The sequence below is a fragment of the Pseudorasbora parva genome, chromosome 20, assembly GCF_024679245.1.
Source record: "Pseudorasbora parva isolate DD20220531a chromosome 20, ASM2467924v1, whole genome shotgun sequence".
NCBI lineage: Eukaryota > Metazoa > Chordata > Actinopteri > Cypriniformes > Gobionidae > Pseudorasbora > Pseudorasbora parva.
Genome location: NC_090191.1, coordinates 27,221,754 through 27,241,290, shown reverse-complemented (window position 1 = coordinate 27,241,290; position 19,537 = coordinate 27,221,754). Strand labels below are relative to the sequence as shown.

The window sequence follows — 19,537 nt, the reverse complement described above, 5'->3', positions numbered from 1 at the left end:
AGCGCAGATGGATCCAAGTCCTAATGGGGTGGTGCACCAGTGTACTGCAGGTTTGGGAGGTATAAAAATGTTCATACTGCAAATGTATAGATTTCTGACGATCATGTGAATAGACATCCATTGCCCAATGAGAACATACAGGTCAAGTTATGCTTTCTGAAATTCATTTAGCTTTTAAGCCCCTTTAACCTGAAGGAGTTTAGTCCTCCCTTTCTCCACACAAGCAATTCACGCTTTCGACTTCATCTCTAAATGTAGCTGATGTCTTAACATGTCTGAATGCTTCCAAGTGCCCAAAAAATTCCACATATAAATCCTGAGGCATTAAGAGAACTACCAGCAACAGCTTGCACGTATTTTACAGGTAAATGCATGAGAGAGAGAGAGAGAGAGAGAGAGAGAGAGAGAGAGAGAGAGAAAGAGAGAGAGAGAGAGAGAGAGAGAGAGAGAGAGAGCACATTTCATGCTAATATGACCGTAAAGCACCCTTGCACTAGATGCCAGAAAAAAACAAAAAAAAAACAATACTCTGGGATTTCACTGTCAGCCTTTGTTTCACTGGTTCAAATGTACGCAAACACACGGGTCTATCCGGTGACAGAGGGCAGACCGACCATCCATCACACGTCCCAAAGTCCACATCAATCTACTCAGGGACGCTGACAAACACATCAACTAAGCGACCTGCACTGTCAGCATCCACTTAACCTGCAAACACTGAGCTAGCGCTATAAACTCACTTAGCATAATCACACACGCAGTCATACACTCATCTGAACACACACAGAACACTGTAAGCTGGATAAATTTCCGACCCAACCAACTTAAGACGGGGTGACGCCGGGTGAAAGCAGAGGGGAGGGGTGTGTAGAGCAGAGGTGGACGTTGAGTCTTGGATGTGGTTACTTAGCGGATAAATTTATGCATTAAAAGTGCCCAGGTGGCATGGCACTTTGGGAATCAACAGCTGCGAGATGTCAGCATGCGGGGAGCTTCTCTTCAGCCTCATATCACAGACAGCAGCTGTTCAGATGCATTGGCGGCAGCGCAGCTTATACCGCGGCTTACACCGCTAATGTCACCGCCCTCCTGTCAGCCGTTACAAACTCCCACCAGTCTGAAATTTCTGCACAGCAAAGGTAAGAAATCACCAGAAACTCTGGCCCCGTTGCATCAGCATCGGTGTTGAAATAGTGAGCGGTTTAGCATCATTTCTGTGGGGGTTAACTATGGCAATGAAGCCTTTTTGCGCAAAAAAACCAGCCTGGTTTTGAGGGCTCTGGCATGCATGTTGCGACTCCCCACCCGCACAGATGTTGTCCCCAGGGAAACACGGCAGCATATGGGGCCTTACACAACAACAACACAGACTTTCTGCTCCAATGCTGACTTTACACACAGCTATTAGAGGAAGATCGCAAAAAGATAATGTATTTAAAGAAAGACAAAACTATGTATATAAAAAACATTGCTAACAAGGTTGAGTCTAATTTGATTAAATACTAAAAAGCCTAAAAGCCAACTTAGTTACCAACACCAAAATATAACCTAAAACTGTTATATAATGTCTATATAACTTAATAAAATCATGTGTGTTCTGGCTTTCAGCTGATAAAATACTTATTTTTTTAATCCCATCCAGACAACACAATTAAATCACAAGATAACAACATGTCTTTATTTTACAATTACTTGATTTAAATGTTTTCTGATGGAACGCATGAAATGAATCACCGCTCCACATTTTTATTGACAGCCGTCACAACCCACTAGTGACCCTATTTACTCCTTGTACTTCAACCACTGGATAGGATTTTAAAAAATGGCTGTCGTATTTGTGTAAGGTGGGATGTTACTTCTGACGAAGCACTAAATAGCCGCACTTTTTTTCTTTTCTTAAAAAGGCAAAAGAACGCATGCACATTTTCTTAATATGACAATTCAAAACCAACAGACTAATGAAAACGTGGTACATTTTCTCAATATGCGAAGTGCAGGAAAAGGGGTGAAAATGCTGTGCGGTACAACGTAAAGCGGGACGGGTGGTCACCCTAGTAGACACATCCATGTATAACAGATTAGCAAAAACAAAAATATAGGGCACAAATTGGTTTTATCCATCTGTTGTTGACTGGATGATGGACTGATGACAACTGGTATACATCACCAGAGTGAATCTCTTCACCGGAAGAACAAAGCACAAGCGATTATGTCAAAAGGGTCATGAATGGCATTGCTTTATTGTTTTATAATAATTCCTGGGGTGCACTTATAAAGTTTTTACATTAAAAAAATCTCAGTTTAGAAATAAGGCATTCCTACCCTGATTTGATTGCTCTGTTTACTGTGAGACTTCAGTGTAAACGCCCACCACTATGATTGGCTGACATCTTTGCATATGAAAGAATTAGTACATGTGGAACTCTTTCGAAAACGTTTTTACTATTACAGCTCTCGGTTAACTAATAGTGAAAAATGCTGATTATAACATTGTATTTAGATCATGGCATGAAAGGTTGCAGTGATGAGCAGTGTAGCCGATAGACGTGTTGAGCGCATTAATGCAGCGATCACATCATTGCAACTCAATTTCTGCACACTAATGAAAGCTTTCACCATAAATAAGAATGCAAACAATGTAAAATAGGCTGAGCAATTCCAATAGGGTCCTCACACCATCGGTGCTTGTTGATTCGTTGATTATAACGGTTTCGGCGAGAGTCCAGAACTCAGTCACTGATAAAGTCGCACTGTTTGATTGACAGCTCCAGCAATTGTCACGGCATCGCTCTTCTCTTCTTGTATCTCACTAGCACGCTAGCGGGCGGGTCCAAAGTTGCAATGAAAATGTAGGCGTTGGTTATTTTTTTTTTTGTTGAGGTTATCTTTCACCTATCTATAAATCCAGAAGTCATTAACTGGGCTTGCTTTTTATTGTCACAATAAAAGCGGTTTTGGAATTAACAATAACGTTTTCAGTTCTGAAACTTACAGGATGTGTTTCTAGTATGATGACTGGTTATGTAATAAGTCAAAAGCTCGCGGAAAATTTCATTTCTCAGTTCATGACCCTTTTTTAAAGTTAGGTTTACAATTCTGCCTTTGCCTAAACCCAATATTGCAGTTCCAGTACAAGGAAGATGTATTCAAATAATCGAATGCATGTTCTGATATTCCAATCTGAAGAAACCTCCTGATGTTTGTACAAAGCTGAGAAAAATAAAAGCCTTTCAAATCAGTATTCATTTGCAGTAAAGACTAGAAGCGGAGCTATTTAAAGCGGCTTATTTCCAGCTAGCCTGCCTACCTGCTGCCTGCCCACACTTCACTGCATGAAATAACCACATGCGACATATGTTTTAATCAGACTCAGTCATGACAGAGGGCTTCTGGGAAAGACACGGAATTCAAGTGAAGTCTTCACACAAATCCATTAATCAAATAAACCGGTTTAAACAACCCTGACCTAAAGAGGTTTAATATTTCTTTATGTTTCTTTCTGTAAAGGAGTCAGCACACACACAAATGTGCACAAATTAACAGCAAAATAATTAACTTTATTTAACCCAGCATGTCTTGATGCCTGGTTGTCATGGCTACAGTTTATCTCTCAAAAAGCAGCCTCTTCATTTTCTCAGATCGAATATTCCACCTCTCGCAGCTTTGCTCATCGACTCGCTTGCATCTGACAAACATGGGCGTTTAGCTGTCTTTACACAACGGAGAGTCTGAGAAGCTGGGTAGTAAAAAGAAGGTAAGATGACGAAGAGAGAAAAATTGGACTGACATCGACAGCCGTTCTATAGGGGGACACTTACGTCCTGAAGGAGGCCTGGTAGCCCACTAAAACCACATCCCACAAACACACACACACACACACACACACACACACACACGGCTGGCTGCAAGCCCACGGCACAGATGAGAGACAGAGAGAGAGGGGAAATACTGAGAAAAGGGAGTTGCATGCTGGGAGAGGGAAAGAGAAGCGCATGAGAGAAAGATGAAAAGAGGAAGTGAAGCCTGAGTACGTGTTTACATAACAGTGCAACTCCTTGAGGGTAGACAAAATGCCTGTCTGTTTGAGTAGAGCGAAAGAAATCACTCTAGAACTCGGAATTTAAAAGGAAAAGTGCACTTTAAAGAAATAGTTCATCCAAAAATGAAAATCGGCATCATTTATTCACCAGCATTTCATACCAAACTAATACAACTTAATTTGAATGGAACACACATGGCAATATTTTAAAGAATGTGCTGGTTTCTCTTTTCCTTGTAATTACAATGCATGGGGACTGGAGCTTACAAACCATAAAAAGCACCATAAACGTATTACAAATGTAATTCATGCATACGTCTTCTGAAGTAATAATGGTTTTGAAACGATATGAATAAATCATGACAGCATTTTTTTTCAATTAGGGGTGTACTATCCCTTTAAGATTCACTCTGACTCTGATTTACTGAAAACAGGAAGTTGTAAGGTGAATTCTGACACTGTAATTGAATTCAGATTCAATCCGATCAATTCTTGATTGAGTTTCTTTGCCGAGCGTGCAGTGCAGTCCTGGCCATGTGCTGCCGTGTTTAATAGAATCGCAGAAGCCGACAGGCTCTGAGCCACTTCCTCTCACTCCCTGGCCCAACACACACTGACAGCACATGAAAAAGAGCCCGCTTGCTTTTCTGTTGAAGAAATGGCTCTTTCTGTCAACGAGCCTGTGGCGTTCTGTAACAGCAACCCAAAATGGCTCTGTGCGCAAGTCCGACACGGTTAGATTTATGTCTGGATGTTAAACCCACGGGTCCACGAGGGTCAGGAGGGGTCGTCATGAGAGACTGATGGTCTGGGACAATGGCGGGAGCTGTGTGTGATTGATGCTGAGGGGCCTTAACGTAACGGCCCGCTACAACTCTTCAGGCGATCGGATGTCAGAGAACCAACAGAAACACACGCATGAAAGAACCCGAGCGAACAAGTGCGCGAACAAACAATACAACCGCCACACTTGCCTGCATTCAATGACAGATGTAACACCGAAGCCTTGAGGGAATTGCATCAAATATATACCATATGATCGGGAGAGAAAGCAAGCCAAAAAAAACCTTTTTGTTAAAAGAATCTTCCAGTTAAGTTGAGCTCTACGGACAGCATCTGTGACGATGTTAATTGATTTTGATTCATCCATCAGTATGGGTAAAAATAATAGTTGTATACTGTATATAATTCAGGTACGAAGAAGGTCTATGGGACAGGATATTCCTGAGGGTTTAAAAGAAAATGTGATGTACCCGTTTTGTTAAATCACTAAAACTACTACATTTATTTGCCAATTTTGTTCCACAAATCATCATCATTATATCAACTGTTACTTCAAACTGTTAGCACAAACCTTAATGCCTTAAGTTACTTACTTAAACATACTTTTCCCTAAATAAATACATATCTTTTATCTACTGTATAATGAGGGCCAATTATGAAGGAACTCTGAAATTGGTAAGCAACACCACTTAAATTTGTGGCTGAACTTTCAAAACTATATATATTTTAACTTTATCCTGGAGCAATGACTTGCTTCAGAAATCCTGATTGTAAGTGCATTACCGGGCAAACAATTTCTGTTTTTTTTTTTTTTTTTACAACCAGAGGAACGAGTCTAAATTTTTTTCCATGGTAAATCGACAGCATGTCACAGATGCAGTTGACAGCACTTAACTTGTATTGAACCCAGAACATTTCAGTAAAAATTCACCCATTACAAACCCATTACCAAATGCATACTGAGATGGCAATTGAAGCCTGTAGAGAAGGAAAGGGCAAATCTTTTCGTCACAACGCAGTCCACTCGCAAGGTGTTTGCAGCCATTTTGCGCACAAAAAACACAGCAAGTAAATCAGCAATCTGAATAAATAGGAGATCGGCTTTCAGGAAGAAAACAGAAGGAACAAGAGCGTTAAAAACAGGAGGGAGAGTGAGTGGATGGATTCAGGAAGGGAATTGGCAGGAGATCTAAGAATAGCTTCTCCCTGCACTGAGGACGACTTTTTTTTCTCCCCAGATCAGGTAATAAAGAAAATTGATGAGCCGTTAGCCGAGTCCCCAAGCCCCAGAACTGCCGGCTTAAACCTTTCTACTGTGCTCTCTCAGGAGTATGTGTGCGCATGGCAGACAGAGAAAGAGCCACGATGACCTGAGAAAAAGAGAAAGGCAAGTGGAACGTGTGAGAGAATGCTGTTTGCTGAAAGCCGCTGAAAGCCTGGGTTCTCTGAGGTGGTCTTATCTTGCTGTATAATGATGGGTTTTAGGCCCAGGAGGCTTCAGACGCATTTCTGGACTACGACGACACTGCGAGAAACTCAATACACTTGAATCAAATAAAACAAAGAGCCTCTGAAAATTCATCTTGGCACAGAAGAAAACTGCCAAAGAGCCCAAATTGATTAGGTAAAGTAATCACATGAAGACTTCTCAGTAAAAGAGCAGCTGTAACACCGCTGGAGTCTGGTAATGGAACGGTCGTGAGAAGGTCCGTTATGACACGACTATTCTTGAACAAAAAAGGATGGTAGCAATCTCTGTCAACAAGAAACAAATATTTAGTATCTATTAACCAGGAACGAGGGGACGTCCCGCCGCCAAAAAGCATCAAAAACACAGTCAGGAGCGTCTGCTCTCTGCAAATGTTAGTGGGTGCGCCCAATGGAAGGTCCACTCTTTTTAATTACTCAGGCGATTAGGAAGGACACCTGAAGCGAAAGCCGAGTTGAGGGTACTAAACGTTTTGGCGGTGGAGAGTTTGTACTCCCAAAAAGGAGCAAATGTCAGCAGGCTAGAGGGAAATGCCATGTGTGCCTGTGTGTATTTAAATCCACTTGGAAGGAGCAGAAATGCAGTCTCATTCATTGCACAGACGAGCACACAGACAGACAAACGCACGCAGGCGCACACACAGCGTGTGGATCTTTTAGACTTTTAGATCTAAACACTGCTGAATTTAAAGGACAAGTAGACAGTTTATGTATTCGTTTCCTGTCATATCCCCAGGCAGCAGAGACCGAGGGACTCGATTTATTACTGTATTAGAATAAACCGTAGCAGTTCAGAGTCACTAAAAGTGCAAAAAACAAAAACAAACAAACAAAAAAACAGCCTTTTATTTTAACAAAATATATTTGGAAACTTCTGGAGAAAAAAAAGAGCTCAGCAGCGATTTACTTTTTTACTAGTTTTCTTTCTATTTACAATATCCACCCGTCTACATTAAGTTGATCCATCCATTCACTCAGCCATCCATCCACCCACTCAAGCCTCCACCCATCCCCTCCCTCCCACCCACCCACTAACTCACTCACCAACCCATTCCACTAACCCACCCACCCATACATCCATCCATCCCATCTACTCACCCACTCATCCATCCCATCTACTTAATCACCCACCCACTCACTCACCCACCCACCCATCCCATCTACTTACTCACCCATCCATCCATCCCACCTACTCACTCACTCACCTATTCCACTCACCTACCCACTCATCCATCCCATCTATTCACTCACCCATTCCACTCACTCATACATCCATCCATCCTATCTACTCACTCAACCACCCACCCGCCACTTACCCATTCCACTCACTCATACATATATCCATCCCATCTACTCACTCACTAACCCATTCCACTCACCACTCACTCATACATATATCCATCCATCCCATCTACTCACCCACCCACCACTTACCCACTCCACTCACTCATACATCCATCCATCCCATCTACTCACTCAACCACCCACCTTCTCACTCACCCATTCCACTCACTCACCCACTCCTTAACAACACTTTCAAATCATCAGCAAATCAGGCCTCGTCACATGATTTCCGTGTTTTGGATCCACAGATTTGTCAACTGCAAGCAAACCTCTTCACTTCAAAGACTTGACATTGGAGGAGTTTTCAAGTACAGGAAACACTACTGCCATCAACTCAGGCAGAAAAATGTCTGTTCTTGGTCTGCAGTCTCCCTGGAGAGGCAAAGTCTCTGTGCAACTACATGGGAACTGTCCTTCAACCTTAGAAATTTGGATTAGAAAAAAAAGCAAGCAAGAGCCGTATGTGGCAGTTGCAAACACAATCATTTGTGTTCCCTACTTTGCTTGCGTATCCAAGCATGTGTTCATCTGCAGTAATGCAATTCACAATGTCATATCTAATTACAGTCTGAGCAGACAAACACACATGCACACATTGTGCTTCCCCATGAGAATGGGACTACTAGTGGAAGTGTTATGGCTTGCTTTCTGCACGGGTGAACGACAAACCTGCCTAAAAGAATGTCCGTCAAGAGCCTAGAGGGATATCCCATAAAAGACAGGAGGGAGGCTATGGAATGGCCAAGGACACAGTCAGGGTGACATCTCATGTTTGCACAAGCCTGTATATACGTGCGGACGCCTATGTGCATGAGAAGTGCAGCGTGAGCTAGATGTCTTTCTGCATGTATGCAGATGCCTGACAATCCTGTCTCAACGCGGTTGGATTTTCGTGTCGCTGCAGATTGAGTATTTACATGGCTGATCTGTCACTACTTCCTGTCTGCCCATTAACATTAAGTGTTCAAAGGTCCTCATGCTTGCAAACCAGTCTGTACAAAAGTATGTGCCAGTACAAAAGGAAGTATGCAGGTAAATGTGTGTGGGTAGATGGAAGTTTTGCATACAAAATGGGGACCAGATGAAGAAAACGGCTAAAAAATACTAAAATATACATTAATGAAAATAAGGTTTTATTAGGGTTACAGGACATCAAATGTAATATTTAAATCACTATTAAAACAATAATGGAATAGAAAGTTACATCACATTATAAAAATAAAGGTCTGCTAAAGCAAGTTACGAATAAATGTGACAAAATGCTGCCAAAGATTTGTGAAAAACGTGTGTGTCTGTGTGCGGTGGTGGTGGGTGGGGGGTATAAAGAGCCCTGGCTTGCCTTTGGGGCTGTTAAGAATTGCTTATGTGGTGGTGTTTATGTGAAGTGTGCTTGTGTTAGGAGTAGATGATCTAAGCCCCTTTTCTATGCAGAAATGCACACCTTACATAATCCATGAGATATATGGAATAGCCCTTCTCAGCTTTTCCCCTTTGTGTGATGAGAGGATATTTTTCTTGCCCTCTTCTAGAGCACCTAAATGTCCATACACACAAACGTACATCAAAACACACAAATTTCCCAGGAGGCAGAGGTTTTCTATAGGACATTTCCCCATAGAATATAGCACTTTTTTTCTAGTGGCACTTAAGCTGGGTGCACGATGAACAGGGTCCAAGACCTATTTTGGGTATTACAGATTTTCATTGTTAGCGTGACAGGATAGCCGCTAGCCGACAAATTGCAATTATGATTAGCAAAGTTCTGGCATTAGTTAATGTACTACTAAATCAACATTAGTTAATTCATTAGTTATGAACAAACAGTGATTTTTTTTAACAGCATTTATTACTGTACTATTCAGGCTAACATTAAAATATTGGTGAAGGTGCTGTCACACACACACACACACACACACACACACACACACACACACACACACACACGATATAAAACAACTATATCATAATCAGTCTGGAACCAATATTTAAGCAAAAACAAAGACATACGGCCTGGCAAGGAGAGTGTTATTGCTAATATATGAAGCCATAGCTAAGTGTCACCAGAACATTAATTAGCTTCCTTACTAAAAGTGCGAGGAGAATTAATTACTTTTTTGTAGGGTTTGTTGACACAGAGAGACCCAATTTGCTTTCCTGCCAGCAAAGAACACTTGGGTGCGTAAATACTCAATTAAACTTTTGTTTTGCAATGGAAACCGTTGCAGAGATCTTTATTAGCACATATGCAGGAACACAGTCCACAGATCTGCCAAACTTTTAAGCACAACAAAACTTCTGTGCGTGGGTTTAAATATGAGAAAATACTTCATGCTTAACATCCATGTTAAGCACGGGGGAGGTTTGGAAATAGAGAGAGTACTGATAGGGGTTTGCGGATGGATTATGCTCATCTGAAACATAGGGGTGACCTGAACGAACTCCTTGCGCTGCTCATAATCACTGCTTCTGCCAGGGGAAGCTCTCTCATTTCTATGTAGCAAGGAAGACTGCAATTGCTCATGAATTCAAGATGAGGAATAGGAACCACAGAGACACCATGAGAGCGCAAAGAGCTTTTTCTTGTTTGTTCAAGATTCATGCTGCAAGGCGTTTTGTTCTGATTTGGCATGGAGAGCACTTGAGTAAACTTTGCCATGGAGGAATCCTCGATGAAAAATAGTAGCAAGACTTAATGTGATGAATTTTTAAGATGTACATTAAATTACGATACAATAACGCTCACGCCAGGGAATTAACTTTGGGATTAACAAATGATATACAATACTTTTGAAAAACTGATACTAAATATATTCACAAAATACTTGAAAGAAGAACAGAGAAGAACCCTTTACTTTACAATAACAACATTATTAAATATAATAAACATAAAACGAATATGATTAAAACAAATGTTAATAAATTTGTGATACCTGTTATTGCAGTAGTTTCATTATTTAGTTGCCAAAAAGGAGAAAAAGAATATATGCAAATAAGAAAACAAAATCATTGGGTAACACTTTATAATAACTACATGCTATGAATCATTAGTTCATAGCATAATCATTAGTAAAACAATGTACATTTAAAGGTGCAGTATGTGAGAATGACAGCTAGTGGTTGAAATGGGTACTGCAGTCTAAATTCCAAGTATTGTTAGCCCCGCCCCCTTCTCATGAGACTCGATGCTCACATGGGTTGCCAGTTTGAGGACACACAACAGGAACGTGTGCAATTGACAAATGGAAGGAGAGGCGACTTACACACTAAGTTGATTAGTTGATTTATTCACGTTTAAATGTGCTTTTGTTCATTGAGATTTTTAGGTGGATGCTGAGTCTTTTAGGTTGGGTAGAATCTGCTATCTCTGGCCCAGTTTGTTGACCCACAGTCCGTATGTTTCAAAGTAAAATAACTGGCGGTAGCATTCTTTTTTGGAGAAACGAGTATGTGAACTCAGATGTTTTCTAAACATCTGCAAACATACTATGGTATTTTTATGCTTTGGTAAATTCAAAAACTTACAACGACTTTAAATTGCTTATTAATCATTTACTTTAATTATGTTTGGAAATCACTGATAACTCCTAAATCACTGGTTAGTAAATTATTTAATAATTTAGAAATCAATTAAGTATAAAAACACAATTGTTAAACACAATTATAGATATGTTTATAAATCAAGAATAATGTCTATTAATTATTTATAAATGATTCATTAACTATTTACTAATGCTTAACAAATGACCCAAACATGCAGTTATTATAAAGTGTTTAAAAAAATTGCCTGTATTGTCAATAATAAAAAACAATATTGATCGATCAATCAAGAATCAAATAGGGCTGGTCCAAATACCATTTTTTGAGCTTCAAAGCTTCGGTAGAAATAAACACCAAATATTCGGAGGGAGGGGGCAGAACATATTCTTCTCTCTAATAAAAGCGTGGAACCTCAAGATTCACAGCGGCATGCCTCATGCGGCCAGGGTTTGTATGCTCCCAGAATGGACACTCCACTAGATACAAAACACACATCGCTGATGATTGATGTAGATTTGGTTTCAAAGCGAAATGTAAAGGCGAAATGTGTAGGTGTGTGCAAAAAACAAAAACACGAATATTTAAATCCCAACATTTAAAATCGAATACAAAACCCATTGAAACCCCATTAAAAACACAAAATAAAAATTACCTGATTTGTCAAAAATCCTGACAAATCTCTAGTCTGAAGTGCTGGAGTGATAATCTTTTTTTAAACAAATTACTATTCTGCTTGTTTAGGTGTAAAAAAATAATAAAATAAAAATAATAATTTGCATTACATAACTAAATGTCCAGACTGAAACTCACATTAATACTTCAGATGAACAGTCACAAATTTGATTGGTCCAGGAGTCCGTGTACGCACGCTGATCTGTTTACAGCAAATGTTTTACATCAGAGACATCAGTCCTGCCATGTTTGTTGTCTCTCTTTAGCTGGCCAAGTCCCTGTTGTGGCGGAGCAGGCCTTAGCGCAAGCCTCCGGGGAGAGTTGCTGTGTCTAATTGGATAACTCTTACTGTGATTCACCACAGTGCTATGGTTGTTCCTGTCTGACACAGCCTGCCCTCCATTTGTTAAATTAGAAGGCAACGATGACAGTGGTGAGAGGAGTGAGGAACAGAATGTAAATACATATATAATCACACCCTTTTAGTGCCATTTCTACACGGCACTTAATGCAATTTAGAGCAACTCAAAAGAACAGGCATGACAGAAGAGGGAGAGAAAGACAAGGAGATGTGCCACTCCATATAACTTGTCTAAAAGTCAAGACACCATTTACTTGATTAATACATGTTCCTGATCTTACTGTGAATGATTTAAAACAGCAAAACAAAAAACTTTGAATGTATACACAAATTAAAATGTATACAAATAAAATAAACATAAATAATATGAAACTTGCTGTATTTTCCAGTATTCATTTTTATCCATTACTCAGTGCCATCCCTCAGTTCCTGCACAATTTCGTCCTCCGCATACAAGTTAAATGAGGACTGGACATCGTCGCCGTATTTTTTAAACTCCATTGCAGATTCAAATAGCAAACAACTCTTGCTGCACATGCCACAACAGACTTTTAAAAATGGTGATTGAAATTAAATGCTGCATGAAGTCAACCAATCAGTATGTTTAGCAACCACCAAAAGTTCCTGAACAAAGTACTACCTCGCGAGAGGGGGGGACATGTTACGCAGATCTTCATTTAGACCCTGGTGCCTGCGGTCGAATCACACCGAGTACCACCCCACAAATCTCTAGTTCCAGGGGAAAGTTCCCGTGGTGGAAACGCGGCTTATGAGCCTAAAACAGATTTGAGGGAAGTGAAGGAATCACCTCTAAAAAGTACTTTCAGACGAATGGCTGAAGAAAATCTGAGGTTGAGAAAAACAACTCAACTCACAACTGCAAACCGAACACCTGAGAACTCCAGAATAGCATCTACTCTCTCAAGAACTCAGATAACCTCCTCTGTGGCATGTATGTAATTATCTTGTCGTGTTTTATAATTTTGCCATGGTAACAGCCACTGCTTCACTGATTCTGAAGATGGAAAAAAAAGAACATGATATAAAAAGTGTTGAAACTTTATTTAGTTCCACTTTGTTGTTAACAGAAAGTGTGATATATCTGTGTTCAGACAAGTCCGTTTTCAGAACGAAATCGCTTCCATCAGAGGAAATTAAAAGAGGGCCTTTAATTAAAACGCATTGTTCAACATGAACAAAATGTAATTCTTAAAGAATGATAGCGAGCTCTGGGCTTTCATCTCCATGTTAAATATTAATGTAGTAACGCAAGTCTGAAAACTCGGGTTCCATTAGACTGACCTGAGACTCCCACTGCCTTCATTCATCCTTGGCTCACTACAGATTAGCCAGGAGGTAAAAAGTGCTAACTCACAGAAGCTCACACTTAAGCACAAATGGTTTCTCTTTGAGCTCTGAGAAGTATAATGCAAAGAAAAAAAAAACTTTTCTGGCACCTTTGGTTTCATTTGTATATTTTGATTGTCTGTGGCGCTCAAGTATCGCAACGAAAATTGCACAGTGGTTCCACCTCACACAAACAAACTGGTACTCAAAGACATTCCCTGAAACTGGGTGTAGCTGACCACTGAAGAATCCCTTGAACAAGATTCCACCACAACAGCATGGATTCATTTAAAAATCAACAGAAATACTAGAAATTCATAAACCATTGCAGACAATAAAAGGGGTACACATCTGGAAGGTTAGCATGACCCAGTTAAAAGGATAGTTTGCACAGAAATGAATGTTATCCCATAATTTCCTCCCCCTCAAGCCATCCTACATGTATGACTTTCTTCTTTCAGCCAAACACAATCAGAGTTATATTAAATACCCTGGCTCCACCCTCAAAAAAACACATCCATCCATCATAAAAATAATCCATAAGTGTCCATTGAGTTAAAAAATGCCTTTTAAATAAAAAAAACAGATTTTTGTAAGAAAAATATAAATTTTTAAAACTTTATACACTGAAATCACTGGCTTCCTACAATGGCCGTACATGCGTTCAAGAGAGTCAAGGAAGGAACCTTCCAGTGGAAGGTTGACCTCTGACCAAACATATGACGTAGGTGTAGTGCAAGATGAGAATTGATGAACATGTAAGTGCAGAGGATAGAGCAAAACCATATAGCCAGCAGCCATTTCTCCCTGTAGCCCAAGACTGGTTTCCCACTGAAGCTCACCCTGGTCAGTACCTGGATGGGAGACCAACTGGGAAAACTAGGTAGCTGCTGATAGAGGTGTTAGTGAGGCCAGCAGGGGGCGCTCACCCTATGGTCTGTGTGGGTCCTAACACCCCAGTATAGTGTTGGGGACACGATACTGTCAATGAGCACCGTCCTTTGGATGAGACGTTAAACCGAGGTCCTGACTCTCTGTGGTCATTAAAATCCCAGGATGTCCTTCGGAAAAAGAGTAGGGGTGTAACCCCGGCATCCTGGCCAAATTTGCCTATTTGCCCTCTGTCAATCACTCCCTCCTTATCATCCCCCTCTCCTGAATGGCTTCACACTCTGTCTCCTTTCCACCAATCAGCTGGTGTGTGGTGGGCATTCTGGCACAATATGGCTGCCGTCGCATCATCCAGGTGGATGCTGCACATTGGTGGTGGTTGAGGAGATTCCCCCCTTCTATATAAAAAGCGCTTTGAGGACCAAGAAAAAGCGCTATATAAATGTAACAAAATTATTATTAAAACAAAATGCTGGTCACAAATTAGAAGTCTAAAACAAGATGATTTAAATAAATTTCCATTTCGGCTGTCTCGTAAACACGCCGCTTCGCTTCAGCAAGCATTTATTAACCCACCGGAGTTGCATGCATTCATTTTATAATGAACGTGAACTGGACGTGAACATATCTGCGCAAGCTCAATTTTGAATCGACTTCTGACAGAAGAGCTTGTAGCACAGGGAGAAATCAGTATATACATTTACGATTTGAGGGAAATATACATTTAATCGCCGCGGACAGGCGTCGAATGCCGCCGTCAGTGTATGTGTGTTCGAATTTTAAAGGCACGGTGCGTCTGGTGCGAAGCTCAGTGCCCTTAAAGGGGCGAACGCTCAGCACCGTGACACGTCTATAACACTAATATTGAGCACCCCCATATTGCCTAAAATGGTATGATCCTCGGTTCATAACACCCGCGAAGATTCGACCATGAGATCAGTGGTCGAATCCGGTCCTGCATATCGATGCATCGAATCTTCGACTATTAGGGGTCACCCCTAGGATGGATAAAACATTTTTTGGAGCATTAACAGCACCATTCAATGCTATTCAATGATATACACCTAGGATGGCTTGAGGGTGAGTAAATTATGGGATAATTTTTGGGTGAACTATTCCTTCTGCAAAAAGCATCCTATTACAGTCATTTAAAAGTTTGTGTTTTCTGACTGAATTTGTGAGAAATCTGTGCAAATATGTCATCATATTACAGTTATAATATTTTACCAAAGCTTGATTGTTTTGGAGGTCTCTTAATATGAAAAAACAACTTTGTTCTCATCTTTTTTCCAAGTGTTATTAGACCTTCTCTGTCCAGGCACACGGACGACACATGGAGGTGAGCTGCATTCACCCACAGTACAAATTTATCGAGCTTAAATGTCACAAGCAGACGGCTGCCCTTCTCAACCCCTACGGAACCCTGTCATGAGTGTTGTAAAGCACACGAGTGCCTGGGGAGGCTATTAGAGCTGAAATCAACCCCCCGGTGACGGAATTATGCCCTAATAATAACGGAAAAGGCAGGAACAAGCAGACAAATGAGTGACCGTGGGAGCAGCGGACAAGCTCAGTGATGTTTTGAACAATGATGAGGATGATGATCTAAGGGAGGATCGTAATCAGTGGTGGGTTTGTCCCAGTTTTCCAGAATCATGGGGCGGCCTGCTAAAGCCTAGCTGAAGTAGACCAAACTCAGATTTGAGATAACAGAATGCCTTGCTTCTCACAAGAAAGCTGACTTCTCTTCAGATTTGCTGTCCCATAATTAGCATGTTGTAATTACAAGAAGGCTCTTAATAGCCTGTGTTGTGAGATGCGAGAATGCGGGTAGACTCAGCGAACACTGGGTCATAAACCGCTCTCTAATCAGCCGCCATAACTCTGTTGCCTGGCAACCATAAGTGTTCGGAAAAACTCCATTCAGCAACTGTTTACATTTCAGAACAGAGTCTGCACTGAATGCACATGATGTTATGAGGAACTTCTAAATGGACTGCCTTAATCTACAGGGAAGCTGTGTTAAAAATAAAAATGTGCAATGAAAGTGAAAAGGGGAATCACGGGACTCGTTTCTGCACGTGAGTAAACAAACACAATGCAAGACTCTTTCGTTTTCGTGAGGTTTACCAAGACGCCTCTGCTGATCAACAAAGAAACACTAGTACGAGGAGAGCCAAACCTATTTTTACGTTGCAAAAGTATTCAGCGTATTAAGTATGCAACATATTCTGGCCTTAAATGGGCAACTTACAACCATGTCCTAACCAGATGTGATGCCGCAACATGAAATAAAAGCTATCTTTTCAATGTTAATCAGTTTTTTCCCCCAAAGTAGCTGCAACAGTGATGATTCAATTTTAGAAGTTTCTATTTTTCTGCGACGTTCACCCAGCTTTGTAGCCATACTAAAAGCAGCAAAGGTTAAATCACCTCAGATCTTGAAACAAATGGAACATTACATACTGTGAGCAAAAACGGTCTATGACAAATAGCTTTAATAGTGTTTAAATTGTGTAATTTGTTTCCCTTTTAACTTAATTCCCTTCTAGAGTCCCTTTTAACTTAATAACAAAAAAATTATTTTACTTATTAACTTCATCTTTATAACTATACATTGGCATCATATTTTCTTTAGAGCAGTTAGCCTATCTAAGGTAAACTAAAAGAAAATAAATGTCTCCACTGAAGACTAGTCAGAAATAATTACTAATTTTAGCATTTACCATAATTTAAAAGCTTGAAATTGATGAGACACAGGTAATGTCCCACTTAAGCCTACTTAAACATACATTTCATGAATATGACTAATACTGATGAATAAATAGGCCTATAAAAGTTAAAGCTATTAAATAGCAGTTTTTGTTAATACAATAAAGTAGCCACCAGACTAATTAAAAAATATACAAAATAAAGTAAAAAAGAATTGCCATTTTGGGGTTATGAAAACAACAGTTACCATGCTGAATACACAATACCAACATGAACAGTTAATGAAAAATGAAAACTGCTCTGATGAACAGAATGAAGGTTTGTACCGTGGGTGGTGTATTGCGTTTTTTTTTTTTTTAATAAATATAAGTATTTTCAATATTTTTAAAATGCCAGCAGCCATTTCCCCCTGTAGCCCAAGACTGGTTTCTAAATGAAGCTAAGCAGGGCTGAGCCTGGTCAGTAGGGAGACCAACTTGGAAAACTAGGTAGCTGCTGATAGAGGTGTGAGGCCAGCGCTCACCCTATGGTCTGTGTGGGTCCTAACACCCCAGTATAGTGATGGGGACACTACACTGTCAAAGAACACCGTCCTTTGGATGAGGCATCCTGGCCAAATTTGCCCATTTGCCCTCCGTCCAGAATGGCCTCCTAATCATCCCCCTCTCCTGATTGGCTTCATCACTCAGTCTCCTCTCCACCAATCAGCTGGTGTGTGGTGGGCATTCTGGCACAATAAGGCTGCCGTCGCATCATCCAGGTGGATGCTGCACATTGGTAGTGGTTGAGGAGATTCCCCCCTTCTATATGTAAAGCACTTTGAGTGCCTAGAAAAGTACTATATAAAAAGTAACTAATTATTAATTATAATAATTATTATTCAATAATTTAGTGCCAACCTTCAACCACTATGACTCTTCAATGTAGCAGTTCTTTCTGCATCCAAAACAGAGTATGTACAGCAGGCAAAATCCTGCAATGCTCCTCTTTATTAAAATCACCTGGACTCCTTGGTTCTTTATCTCAGCTTTACAGCCACTGGACCACTATTCTACACTACTGGAGCTCCTCTCTATTTAATTGTTTTTCATGGATGAAAGATGAACTCACCCAGGGAATTTCATTACTGCCAATTTCTGAACTGGACACCTACGACAGCAAACATCTAAACAATTCATCCATCAACAAAAGAGGAATAAAAGTAAATTAAACACTTCTTAAAGAAAAAAATAAAATGAACACTCTGGACAACAAAGGTCATCAAAATAAAAGAAAACGCTGCCCTCAGCTTTCCTTTCGGCTCCACTGGTCCTGAAGGGTTAATTACCTCCATTATTCAGTGGGGCCTGGGAAAATGTATTGGATTGGGACAGAACCGACAACTAGCATCTACAATCTTGGGGAACAATGCAGCTGTCCAGTTCATGGGTGGACACGTTTTCTCTCAAATACATTCACATCAGGTTGGCCTTGTACTGGCAGCCCCCTCCAGACAGCCACAGGGCCAGGGAGCAGGAGTCTGGGGCACAACAAACCAAACTTGTCGTCTTTGATTCACTGCCAGTGAGTCAGTGAGTTAATCCGACCCACTGGGAAAGCGACAGCACAGGAAATAAGGGTCAAACTGTGCTTTCCTCAAGGTGTCAGTGCAAAACATGCCATGTTTTGTTTACAGCGAGGTGACACTGGTAGAGAGGTGTACAAGCGAGTGCGCATATGCGAACGCCTGTGTGTATATCCAAGACAGTGTAAACAAGCAAGATTGACTTAAGCCAAGGCATATGTTCAATCAGAAGGAAAGATATATGGATGCACATTCCATATTGGTCGCTATTTTCATGGGGGCTGGGAGCCGATAACACTGCCTTTGAAAGAAAGATATGGCTATATGTTTTGGGACTTTGCAGATATTTTGCAGAGGTGTGAGATTGAGATGAGTACGATACAAAAAATGATAGATCTGACAACACACTCCTCGTTGCCTTGGGCTGTAGATCATATTGCTATCAGCAAGGAGCCGCTCTCTCTCACCGAATGAGGGATAGAGGACAGAAGAAACAGCTGGTGGGAGTTTTGTTTGTCCACCAGAGCTGTTGCTTTCCGCGGACTGTTTCAGCCATAATGAAAATGAAGAGAGAGATTGAGATCAGGGATGAAGAGGGTTTCATCAATCAAAGCTTAGTGGAGAGAAGAGAACAAAACTGATAGTGCCAAAGACATAACCCAGTGGCACCCCCTGAGCTACATACTCCTTCCTGTGCCTTTTGTCCAGCTCCCACTGATTTTGGAGGTCTGGTGTACATTTGTTCTGCATGAATTAATGCAACATGACAACAGGTCGTTTGTGTATTCTCTTTGGTCAC

General features: G+C 40.7%; 1 protein-coding gene across 1 annotated transcript in view; it reads right to left on the bottom strand.

Annotated features, from left to right (window-relative positions):
- snd1 (staphylococcal nuclease and tudor domain containing 1) overlaps positions 1-19,537 on the bottom strand; it is a 203,233-nt gene that overhangs the window by 39,556 nt on the left and 144,140 nt on the right. The gene's annotated exons all lie outside the window — the stretch shown is intronic.